The sequence below is a fragment of the Hordeum vulgare genome, chromosome 5H, assembly GCF_904849725.1.
Source record: "Hordeum vulgare subsp. vulgare chromosome 5H, MorexV3_pseudomolecules_assembly, whole genome shotgun sequence".
NCBI classification, from domain to species: domain Eukaryota; kingdom Viridiplantae; phylum Streptophyta; class Magnoliopsida; order Poales; family Poaceae; genus Hordeum; species Hordeum vulgare.
This window is the reverse complement of record NC_058522.1, coordinates 45019759-45032331: the sequence shown is the minus strand read 5'-3', so window position 1 is coordinate 45032331 and position 12573 is coordinate 45019759. Positions and strand designations below refer to the sequence as shown.

The following is a 12573-nucleotide window of genomic DNA, read 5'->3' as shown; positions in this document are numbered from 1 at the left end:
AAATTGCTTAATGAGCAGCGTGATATGCATACAAGAATTAGATGCAGGCGAGAAAATTGATCTAAATGGAAGGGGAATGGATCAAGAAAAGACGAGGGAGATGCACTCGGAGATGGGGAGCGTAGGGCTACTACCCGAGGGCAGGGAAGTGGATAGCGGGGAGCAGGAGAAGGGAGCCCCGGCGGCGGCGATGACGGTGGTGAATTGGTGGTGGCGGGTCAACAGCCGGCCTCCTCTGCTGTTTTGGGTGGGTGTTTCTTTTCTTGGGAATTGAAGCAAGCAGAAGCAGGCAGAGGGGAATTCCCCGGCGGCTACGGCTGATGCTGCTGTTGATGTAGCTCCATGACGAGGTACTCCGACCACCTCCTCCTCCTCCTGGTACGAGCGCGGCTCCGACCAGCTCCTCCTCCTCTTGGTACGGCTGCTGCTGTAGCTGCTGGAGTAGATGCAGCCCGGCGTCTGGGGCAGGATTGGTACAAGACGACAGGCTGCGGCAATCGAGCGAGGCCTAGAGTTGGTCGTGCCCGAATGACATCGAGGAGGCGGATGATGTTGGGGTGGCTGACGGCGACGAGGAAGCGGATCTCGCGGTCGAGGCTGTCGCGTGGGCGGGAGGGGAGGCCGGCCAGCCGCACCCGCTTCACTGCCGCGGGGGCGCCCATCGAGATTCACACCGCGCGCCACACCGACGTGGTCGGGGCCCGCCCACCGAGGCGCTCGCGCAGCTCGTAGCCGCCCACCACCGACCTAAAGCTTCAATCTTTTGACCTTGGGAGAAAAGGGAGGTGGCGTGGTGGTGGGGAGAGGAGAAGCCATTGAAGGAGAGGCGGGTGAGAGGACGAGATCTGGCCGGTGACGACGGGGAATGAGTGGAACGACAGCGAGATCTTGCCGGTGACGACGAGGAACGACAGCGAGATGCGGGTGAGAGCGAGAGGAACGACAGTGAGTGGAGCGAGTGGAGCGGTGGGAGGGTATTTTTGAAAAGTTGAAAAGTTTCTCTTTGTAAAAATTTTTGTACGTGAACCGCTTTAACGACCCATAATTCGGTACAGAGGGAGTAGAAAAGTTCTTCGGTTTTGAATTTTTATTGAACTAAAAAAACTCAAAATTTAAAAAGTTCATGTGATTTGGAAAAAAGTCATCAACTTTTTGAAAAAATAATGAATTTGGAATCATTAATCAAATCACAAAAAGGTTCACCAAATAAAAAAACACAGAATTCTTTAAAAAAATCATGCATCTAAAAATATTAACGAAAAAAGAAAAAACCAAATTAAACCGTCGATAAACTAAACCATGAACCAGGAAAAGCCAGTTTGGAAACCTTTTGAAAGCTTGTCAAAACCGGGCTTTGGCAAACCAAAAAACAAATAAAAGGTGGGACCGAAATTAGTTAGCAGACTAGAAGGTCGATGGCCTAGTGGTTAGAGCACCTGGATCCTAACGAGTGGGTGTGTGGGACGTTGGTTTGAATCCTCGTTCTCCGACCTTTTTAGTTTTTCTACGGAAAAGAAGAAAAAAAAAATAGGCCAACGGAACTTAGATTGCTACACACACTTGTTTATAAAAATTGCACTGTAACAAACACATGTAACCCTAAATAGGAGCTTTCGTGTCTGTGTGGGGAGCCCCTAATCGGCAATGTAGGCGCCCGATCGGGAATTGGCGCGTAGCTCGGTTTTGGGCCGGCCTAGTTACACGGACGGCGCATTTGCCCGCTCCGAGGGCTCGACTCGCTTCGCGTGATCGCTCGCCCGAGTGTTGTTTCGGTCGCTGTTGACCAATTTCAACCGTTGACTTTGAGAAAACAGGAAAATAAATAAATCAAAAGAATTCACAAAAAACGAAAAAATCGAAAAAAATGAGCATCCGAAACGGTTCACGAATTTTGAAAAAGTTCATTTAAATTTAAAAATAGATCATAAAATTTGAAAAACAGTTCATAGTCTTTGAAAAAGTTTATCCATTTTGAAAAAATTTCAAGATTTTTAATAAAATACATCAAATTTATAAAAAAGTTCACTGATTTTGAAAAAAAAGTCCACGAATTTTTGAAAAAAGTTTATCTAATTTCAAAAGAGTTCTTCAATTTTGAAAAAAATCATCAATTTTGAAAGATGTTTTATCAAATTTGAAAAAAAGTTCACCGATTTTAATAAAAAATTATCGAATTTGAAAAAAAAATCAAAAATTTGAAAACAGTTTGTCATTTTCTAAAAATTTAAAATTCAATAAATTCTTTTCAAATCGTTGAACCAGGCAAAGAAAAAACAAAAGAAAAAATCGTTGAACCAGGTCAAAGAAAAAAAGAAAAAGGAAAAAAAGGAGAACTAAAGAATAATATATGGAAAAAGTGTCAATTTATCAGAAGCTGCTTTTTGGTGGGTTGGCTGCGTGAGCATGTCTCAGTGTTAGAGGTTCAGTGTTCGAACTACGACCAACTTGTTAATATGAAGATGTTTTTTTTTCTCTCAAAAAAACATGTTGATTTTTTGCGAATAAAAACATGGGAAAAAATCCGTTTGCAAAATTGCACGATAACGAACTCGTGTGGACGTGTGGTGCTAAATAAGATTTGTCGTCTCTGTGTACACTTGCAGCCTGCACGCCAGGTTTCCAGGACGCTGGTACAGCCGAATTGTAGGAAACTTCTAGGTGTTCTTTTCAAATATTCCTTCCGGTTTTTTCTTGATATTTTTTCAGTTTAGTTTGTGTTTCTTCAAATTATTATTTTTGAATTTTTTAAAATTCGTGCATTTTCATATATATATATATATATATAAACAAATTAACAATTTTTCCCTGGTTGATGAAATGTTTTCGAACTCTGTTTTTTTAAAAAAAATTAACTTTTTTCCTAATCCCCCAAAAGTTTGTTGGAAGATGCAAACTTTTGGAAATCCATGGATGGTCTTTAAATATGTGACCTGCATCCAAATTTGCGAACATTTTTTCTTCATATCCATGATTTTATTTGGATCTGTGAACATTTTTTTTCCAAATTCATACACCTCTTTTTTAGAATTCGCAAACTGTTTCCAAATTAACAAAAGAGCCAAGTTGTTTACCGCGACACAAAGAAGAGCACAGCAGAAATAAACGAAAAAACAAGCGAGCAAGCAGAGGGGGAAGAGCTGAGTTGTTTTCACATTTTTGTTTCTTAATTCATTTCTTAATTACATTTATACTTCCAAATATTCTGAATAACTATATTACAAAAAAACACTTTACGTAAAACATTTGAAAAAATGCTAATCAATCATTTAAAAAACTGTTGAATGTGAGTAGAGAAACTGTTTCAAATGTGTGCGAAAAATATATACAACATTTATAGAATGTGTGTGAAAAGGTACGATTGTGCATTTAAAAATGTTAATGATACAATTATAAACCGTTAAACAATAATTTTTAAAGTACTACTCAAGCACTTGAAAATGGTAAATATGTGTACAAATATGTTGAACATGTATTTAAACATAATTAATTATCTATTGTATTCCAAAAATGTTAAACTTGGATATTTAAAACGATCATCGAGTATTTGAAAAGGTTAAATGTTTATATGAAAAATATTGACCATATATCCAAAATAGTTTAATATTACATTTTAGAATTTTTTTATCAAGCATTTGAAAATGTTAAATGTAAATGGAAAAAATGTTGAACATGTAATAAAAATATTAGTATTTCATTTGAAAAAATGGTCATTACGCAATTAAAAATGAAATGGTGTATAGAAAAAAAATACTGACCATGTATCCAAAAACAAAATATTACATATATAAATTATTAATAAATCATATGAAAATGTTAAATGTGCATATAAAAATATCGACCATGTATTAAAAAATGCTAATATTGCATTTGAAACTAGGTAGTAAAGAATATGAAAAAATGATAAATATATATAGAAAAAATGTTTTGTATGTATTCAAAAAATGTTAGTTTTGTATTCTATTTTTTTAATCAAAAATTTGAAAAACTTTATAATATGTATAGAATTTGTTGACAATATATTAAGAAATGTTGACCTTGTATTTAAAATTGTGTCTAGAAAAAAAGTTGACCATGTATAAGAAAAATTAAAATTTTATTTGCAAAATGTTAAACATGTATTATACAATTTTTCTTGACGTATACAAAAAATGCAGAATGAAAACCAAAATAGAGATAAAAAGAAAAGGCAATGAAAATAAAAAAATAAACCAAAGGAAAAATGTATAGAAAAAAAGAAAAAGCAAATACAAAAAAAGGTAAAATGCTATGAAAACAAATAAAGAAACAAATAAAATGAAAATAAAAAAAAACCAGATAAAAATATGAAAAAAATGGATAAAACCCATGAAAGAAACGAAGAGAAATCAGATAAAAAACAAGAAAAAAGGAGAAAGAAAATAAAATTGGATAAAACCCATGGAAGAAACAAAGAGAAACCAAAACAAGAAACAAACAACCAAAATATAACTATGAAAAAACCTGGAGAAGAAATAAGGAAACCAAGCAAAATAAAAAAAAGTAAAAAAAAAAGAGAGATGGCGAGAAGCATATCCAGGTATTTTTCCTCAAGTTGGTCGCACCTCGTGTCTTGACATGAACTCGACCTTTGTGCAATGGCCAAAAGCACCACCCACCAATGAGACCACCAAGGATTGACTCCTTGGGAGCTCTCTTTCCTTTCTCTATTTCTCTTTGTTTTACTATATGCGCTCAAGGGTTGGGCCGTTAGTGTGGATGCTTGAGCGAGAGCTTGTTATATAGCTCTCGCGCGCTACATGCGCCAATTAGGAGCTCTCTACTTTTTACAATCGCACGGGGTGTGTCATACGACGTGCTTCCCAAAAAAAATTCATTATTCTGCTAGGGGTGGGGCTTTATCTTTTCGATCTAGTGCGTGACTCTGCATGGGCCATTATCCATGTGTACTCCCATTTATTGCTCTTAGTTGGGTATTGACAAGGGACCTCATATCCGACGCTTAATACATCACTAGTATGGTACAAGTACATTTCATGTTTGGCGAGAAGGGGGTGATTTGTGCCACGTTCCTTTCTATGGACCGTTCGTTAATTCTCATCATCCGATTGTGTACATGGAACATTCCTAATTGTTGGTCATGGTCTTGTAAAAAAAGGGATTGCATATAAAGAAGTGGCTCTTCACAATGCAAAGCTCATTATCGTTTATCGAATTCACACACAGGGTGGTCTCTTTGGTCCATCTAATATACTCGTGAGAAGTCCATCTACGATCATGAATTATATCTCTTTAGTCAAGGCTCGAGGCTCTTTATTCGGATTTTTTTACTTGACTCGAGGCTAAATCTAAGGACCAGCCAAATGTGGCAACACATGGTGCTCCGCCCACCCGACGCCATTCTTGGGTTTGTCCACTGTAAGGGGCGTAAAACTGAATATTGATGGTGAGGTGGAAAAACATGCAAACACACGAGACGTGGCGGTCATTTGTAGGGACAACCAAGGTCATTATTTGGGTTCTTTCATAGTCACTTTCGAGGGTATCTCGAATGCTCAAACTGCAAGGAGGCTCCACCTTGGTTGATGATCTATTCTTAACTTGTATTCTAGCATCCTCGAATTTCCATAGTGTAATCAATGGTATTACTTATAATACGGGTGGGAGAGGCATGGTATATGAAATGTTGCCAAAAGTATATGAAAGTTGTCAAGTATTGGCATGAAATAATCAAAACTTATAGATACAAGAGAGACATGTCATCATCCCCAACGTAATTCATGCTCGTTCTCGAGTAGGTAAATGATAAAAAGATAATTTTTGATGTGGAATGTTACTTAACATAATCTTGAACAAATGTCTAATCATGGCATGAATTTTAAAGATACAAGTGATTCAAGGCAATAATCTATCGTTTGATATAAAGATATCAATACTCAAGCATACCAACAAACCCTCATGTCTTTTAAAATAACAATGCTAAAGAACGACATCCCTACAAAATCATATAGCTTGTCATGCTTAGTCTTCCTAGCATAAAGTATAAATCATGAGCACCCCGGTGTCAAACCAGGCAATTGGCTTGTACTTTTAACGCGCTTCAGCATTTTCAACCTCACTCAATACATGAGCGTGAACCATGGATATAGCATATGAGTGTAATAGAGTATGGTGGTAGAGATCAAAAGGAGTCAAAGTGGAAAGACAGTCTCGCATCAACTAGACGGACCAATGGTCTATGGATATGCCCATCAATCTATATCAATGTGAGCAGTAGGGATTGCCAAAACAGATACACTAGAGCTATAAGTATATGCAAGCTCAATGAAAGCTAAGTGGGTGTGCATCCATCTTGCTTGTTCATAAAGACCTCATGCATTTGAGGAAGCCCGTCATCGGAATATACAAGCCAAGTTATATAATGAAAAATTCCCACTAACATATGAAAATGACATCAGAAGAGACTCTCTATATGAACAACATGGTGCTCCCTCTAAGAGAAGTGTGGCAAAAGATAGTAGATTGCCCCTTCTCTCTTTTTCTCTTATTCATTTTTTTATTTTCATTCATTTTTTCTCGTTTTTTCCTTTTTTTCTCTTTTCCTTCTTTTTTTTCTTGGTGGGCTCACCCCCCCCCCCCAATTTTTTGTGAGGAGTCTCATCCTGACTTGTGGGGAAACCATAGTCTCCATCATCCTTTCCTCACTCGGATAATGCTCTAATAATTATGAACATCACACTTTTATTTACTTAGAAGTCAATATAATGATAAAGCTACACAAGATGACTCTATAAGAATGCCTCTCGCAGTGTACCAGGATGTGTAATGATCTAGCATAGCAAATATATCAAAAAACGGACAAGCCATGGAAATATCATGCTAGCTATCTTATAATCATGCAAATCAATATTACAATGAATGCTCAAGTCATGTATATGATGATTATGGAAGTTCCATGGCAATATATCTCAGAGTGGTTATGGAAATGCCATGATATGTAGGTATGGTCTCTGTTTTGAGGAAGATATAGGGTGGCTTATATGTGATAGAGTGTATCATATCATGGGGTTTGGATGCACCGGCGAAGGCTGCGCTGATCCTCGAGGTGAGAACGTGCATTGCACGGTACCAAAGAGGCTAGCAAATATGGAAAAGGTGAGAGTGCGCATATCCATGGATTTACATTAGTCATAAAGAACTCACCTTTCCATGGATATGCACACTTTTATGACTAATGTGAATGGATTCACATTAGTCATAAAAGTGCGCATATCCATGGATTCACATTAGTCATAAAAGTGTGCATGCTTCGGGAATCACAAACAAACCTTAACATTAATATTATTACTAATCCACAATCATTAACTAGTGCACCCACATATTACTATCTTAATATCGCAAAACTATTGCAAGGAATCAAGCATATCATACTCACCGATCTACAAGTTTTATGTATGATTTTATGACTAACTATGTAAATGACCAATTCTTGTTGACTCTCTAAATAGGTATAAGTGAAGCATGAGAGTTTAATTATTTCTACAAAATACCATGCTCTAATATATATAAGTAAAGCAAAAGAGCATTTTACAAATAATGATTTTCTATATGTAGAGAAACAAGCATCCAACTTTGAATGATATAAGTGAAGCACATGAAGCATTCTATAAAACTATACTCAAAGATATAAGTGAAGTGGAAAGAGAATTTTCTATATCAACCGTGGAATTTCCCATACAAGCATGGTGCATACCTAAAAGGAAAATAAAAGGCACACAACGCTCCAAGAATTTACGCATATCATGTGAAAAAAACAAAAACAAATACATACCGATAATTGTTGAAGAAGAAAGATGGGATGCCTTCCGGGGCATCCCCAAGCTTAGACGCTTGATCTCCTTGAATATTTACTTGGGGTGCCTTGGGCATGCCCAATCTTGAACTCTTGTCTCTCCTTATTCTTCACATATCGATACCTCCTCGATCTTCGAACACTTCATCCACACAAAACTTAATAGAGCTTCCATTACACTAGTGGGGACAGGGCTTTTAGTCCCGGCCTGTAAGGGGCTTTAGTCCCGGTTCACCAACCGGGACTAAAGGCCTAACCTTTAGTCCCGGGCCTGTTCCAAGCCGGGACCAAAGGTGCTCCACGTGGCCGCCTCGGAGGGAGTACCTTTAGTCCCGGTTCTACTTACGAACCGGGACTAAAGGATCCGTCTGTTTTTTTGTTTGATTGACACGAAAAGGTAGATTTTTTTAAAAAAAATTTCAAATTTTTTTTTTGAATTTTTTTTATGTTTTATTCCTATTTTCTAATCTTTGAATTATTTGACAATTTAATCTCTAATCACCCATCCTCACTGCTCTAGCGTGGATCACTCATTTCAAATCGTCTAACTTCCCGGCCGATCACTCATCCTTTCACTACTTCAGCCCGAGCACGCTTAACTTTGTGGTTCTATCGCCCCTAGTTGCCAAGTGTGCACTTGTTGTTTTCCTGACAATAGTAAGCTATCAATCCTAAACAACTTAGGTCTTGATGTCATGTCACATGATTTAATTTTTTGAATTACAAACATTTATTAAAAAAAACTTAATAAGTAACAATAATAGTGAATTTCAATGAAAACAACCTAATATTTTTAAATAAAATTATTTTTCTTTTTTTTGAAAAAAACTTCTTTTTGAAATAACTTTTTTTCCATTTGGAATTTTGAGCATGTGAGAAAACTTCACCGGACAAGCCCGGGTGAAATCGAGTACCAACTTTTTCTAGTTTTTTTTTATATATTAATTTTTTTTGGACGTCGTATGCAAAAGTTATTTTTCCTTTTTTTTGCAAAAACGGTCAAAATTCATATCTCAAAATTTCTATACCGACTAGACACTAAAACCTAACAACATCTCAAAGGATTTTATTTTTTTAAGATTTTATCATTTTTGTTTATTTTCTACAAAACTCAAAGTATCAAGGTTTCAAACGAAAACCCATCTGGTACAAAGGCATTTTTTTAAAATTAATTGAACTGTAGATTTTTTTTGTGCATTAAATATGCACCATACTACAACATGTTAAAATCTATAGAAAGAACTAACTAAAAATAATAAAAAACAACAATTAAATGACTAAAACAACTATATAAGCAAAACAATATTTCTTTAATTAAAATCCTAATTTAATTTATTCTAAAAATAATCAAATAAATCTTACTGTGACAACAATCTAACACATGAGTGGGAGCAAAAAGAATTAAATTAAAAACTATTTGTAAACTCAAGTTATTCAAAAACTGGGTTTGAAGCAAATTTAAACAAATTTAAATTTAAGCCATTCAAATTTGAAAACTAATGACACAAACAGAAACTAGACAAAATTTTGAATCTAATGCAAAAAGAATCAATCAAAAAGACCAAATATCCTAAAAGATATAAGCAATTTAAAACAGAAACTACAAACAAGAATTTAAAAACCGAAAAAAATGTGAACACCTTTAGTCCCGGTTCGTGTCACGAACCGGGACTAAAGGTCTACCCTTTAGTCCTGGTTCAAGACACCAACCGGGACTAAATCCTCTAAACCCTTTAGTCCCGGTTCGAGACACGAACCGGGACTAAAGGTCCAAGACACGAACCGGAACTAAATCCTCCAAACCCTTTAGTCCCGGTTCGAGACACAAACCGGGACTAAAGGCTCCTTACGGGCCGGGACTAAAGCCTCGTGCGATTTGGGGCGACGTGGCCAGGCGTTTAGTCCCGGCCCAGAGGCAGGCCGGGACTAAAGGGTCGAGGCCAAAGACCCTTTTTCTACTAGTGTTAGAAAGGTTAGTACATATAACATCAAATCCCATCATGTTGTAGCATAACATTATTTTATAATTATAATCTAACACTAGTAGGCGGAAGCGCGGCGGCACGCCGCGCCCGTTAAGATGCCTATGTGTACGTCTATGTTATTTTTTTGTTACCAAGAAATAAGGACGTCAACAGGCTTGAGAGCGAGCTGGTATTAGAATATTTCTGTTTACTTGGCCTTATGCTAAAATTTATTTTCAATATCAACTGACTGCATCAAAGTTCACATCTAATCGGGTTATGTCCTCAAAATGGAACAAAGTCCACATACAACAGGCTTATCATGTATATATAGAGCATAAATATCTCAATATTCTGTGTTACTGATCCATAACATAGATAAGTTTGTTAATACCAGATTATAAAAACATCCGTGCTACTGAGGATAACACGTACATGGAACACATGATAATATATGCACTTATCTTGTTTTGGACATTCAAAACTCCGTGCATTGAGCTAACATGAAAGGATATAGCAAAATAACCTTTTATTGGTACCAACATAACTTTATTATGAAAGGGCACCATGTCTACTAACCCAAATTTCATGTCTTTGTCCAGTCTTTGCTCACCTTCAGTTATGCCGGAATAAAAAATGGCAAGCAATGAAAGAAAAAGTCCAGAGCATCCAATTTTTCATCCACTTTTCACTTTTTTCTCTCAGCTAGCAAAACATCAAATATGTCGAGGATTTGTTTACGCCATTTCTGTATTTTTGTATGCTCTTGGTCTTCAACAGTGGACTTGTTCTCATATGCAGAACCTTCAAGACCTATAATCAAGGAATCAATGTGAACCCCTTTGGCTAATCTATGGATTAGTCTTGAGCAAAAAATTTATAGATACCAATATCATTTGAAGTTTAGGTATCTCCTTTGACTTCTCGTAACCAAGAGAATAGTTTTCACATTGTTCTTCAAAGTCATGAAATGGATAGTGGAGAAAGAAAACATGAAAAATTGATAAATAACAAAAAGGAAACAATTTAAAATTTTCCTACCATAAATATCATGATCTGTGAATAGGATGTCAAACCTGAATGTGCAAACAAATATGATTTGTGAATAGGATGTTACGGTGAAAATGCAAGAAAAATAAGAAACACCATCCACTTAGTACAATAGAAGAATTGTTAATAAGAAACTGCTGACTCCACATTCATGTCAAATTTTATTGGAAACTTAGAATGCAGTTCTTTCATGTGAGAAATGGTGCTACTTTCGAATTGTGCGACATTTGAGAGACCAAAGTATCAACAGTAAAATATGGTGGCGCACACACCTTTGTAGAGAAATATAAAGGGAGTGAAAGTCGTTAGACACGATACTTTACATTCCAGTAGTATACTTCCATGGCTAAGGTTAAAATTAACAATTGATTTCACACATGGTGAATACAATATAATCAAGCATATACATTTCAATGCACCTGATGAACGCAGAACATCAGCTCTTTGTAATCTTGCAGATAAGAACCTAAGCGCCTTATTTGTTGTCATGAATTTTGAATATCAGCCATACTTAAATTTTGAAAGCATATAGTGTTTTTAAAACATACAGAAGTCCATTTTTGGAGGAAAAAAAATAGGAGCATAGAATTGCAACCTATCCGGACTGAATTGGAATTTTTTTACTTGCCTTGGTGCTGACATGTAGGTAAGCACCTAGTCAGCATTGGCTCCATTAGTGTTTGGGGTTGTGGGTAGTCGCTTGCTCAGTCATTTTAAACAAATTAGGCCTGTTCGCGAGGATCTCTCCTTCCATTGTACCACACTATAATGACAGATAAAAAATAATTTGGACAGTGTATTACATTAGAGAACACACTGTAAACATCGTTGTGACAAATACTATGCAGTCTACCATAACGTTCAGTAATTTATATGCTTCTCTACTCTTAGATCCTTGCGAGTGGAGTCTACCTTCAATAATTTATATGCTTCACTAATCTTAGATCCTTGCGATTCAGACAGTAAGCTTCTAGTGCTAAGACCACTTCTTTACATCTTTTAGCAGCGGTCCCTCCACCCATTAAACCTTTATCATGGTAAACATGCAAGACATTATGAGAGCAGCTATTAATTAGCCACCAAGAAAAAAGGCATGTAGAGCCAAACAATGCTTCCATTTTGTAACATGTTTTAATTGTATTCAAATACATAATGAAATTAAGGCAGAATATTTGTAGATGGCTTAGTGCCAAAGAGAAAGCACTTGTAGCCATGCACGTTTATCATTTATGATATTTTCTACCGCACAAGTGTTTAGTTTATTGCTACTTAGGAATAACCGGTTAAATAAGATGACTTACAGAGATCCAACTTTTAGTAAAGCAGAGCAGTTCGTGTTTTCTGAAAATCCAATGTATAAATTAGTAAAAATACAGGGAAGATCAGTGAAGAGCAGTAATCTAAAGATTGGCAACACTCAAATAACCTGAATTGAACCGCCGCCGCTGTTGACCTGACCTGAACCAGCGCCAGCAGCAATCACAATAGTACAGTCCCTAGCATCTCGCCGCCCTCATCCGATGGAGATCGACCCACAAACATTGGTCGAACAGGCTCGAGCAGCATAGGCAATTTTACTGCGACAATATATGAAATCAATTTCCAATAATAGTTTGACATATGCGCAACATAATATTACTAAAGTCCATTCCATTGATTTTATTCTACTTTCAGAAATTAAGATCATTGAACACGAGCACATGCCTCTTAAGGGTAACATAAGAATCATCT

General features: G+C 36.5%; 1 long non-coding RNA gene across 1 annotated transcript; it reads right to left on the bottom strand.

Moving 5' to 3' along the window:
- Positions 1–11795: 11795 nt before the first annotated feature.
- LOC123398403 lies at positions 11796–12306 on the bottom strand. The gene is made up of 3 exons (XR_006610146.1): positions 12269–12306; positions 12144–12183; positions 11796–11869 (listed from the first exon to the last, which is right to left on the bottom strand). It is a non-coding gene; the product is annotated as an uncharacterized LOC123398403 (long non-coding RNA).
- Positions 12307–12573: the final 267 nt, after the last annotated feature.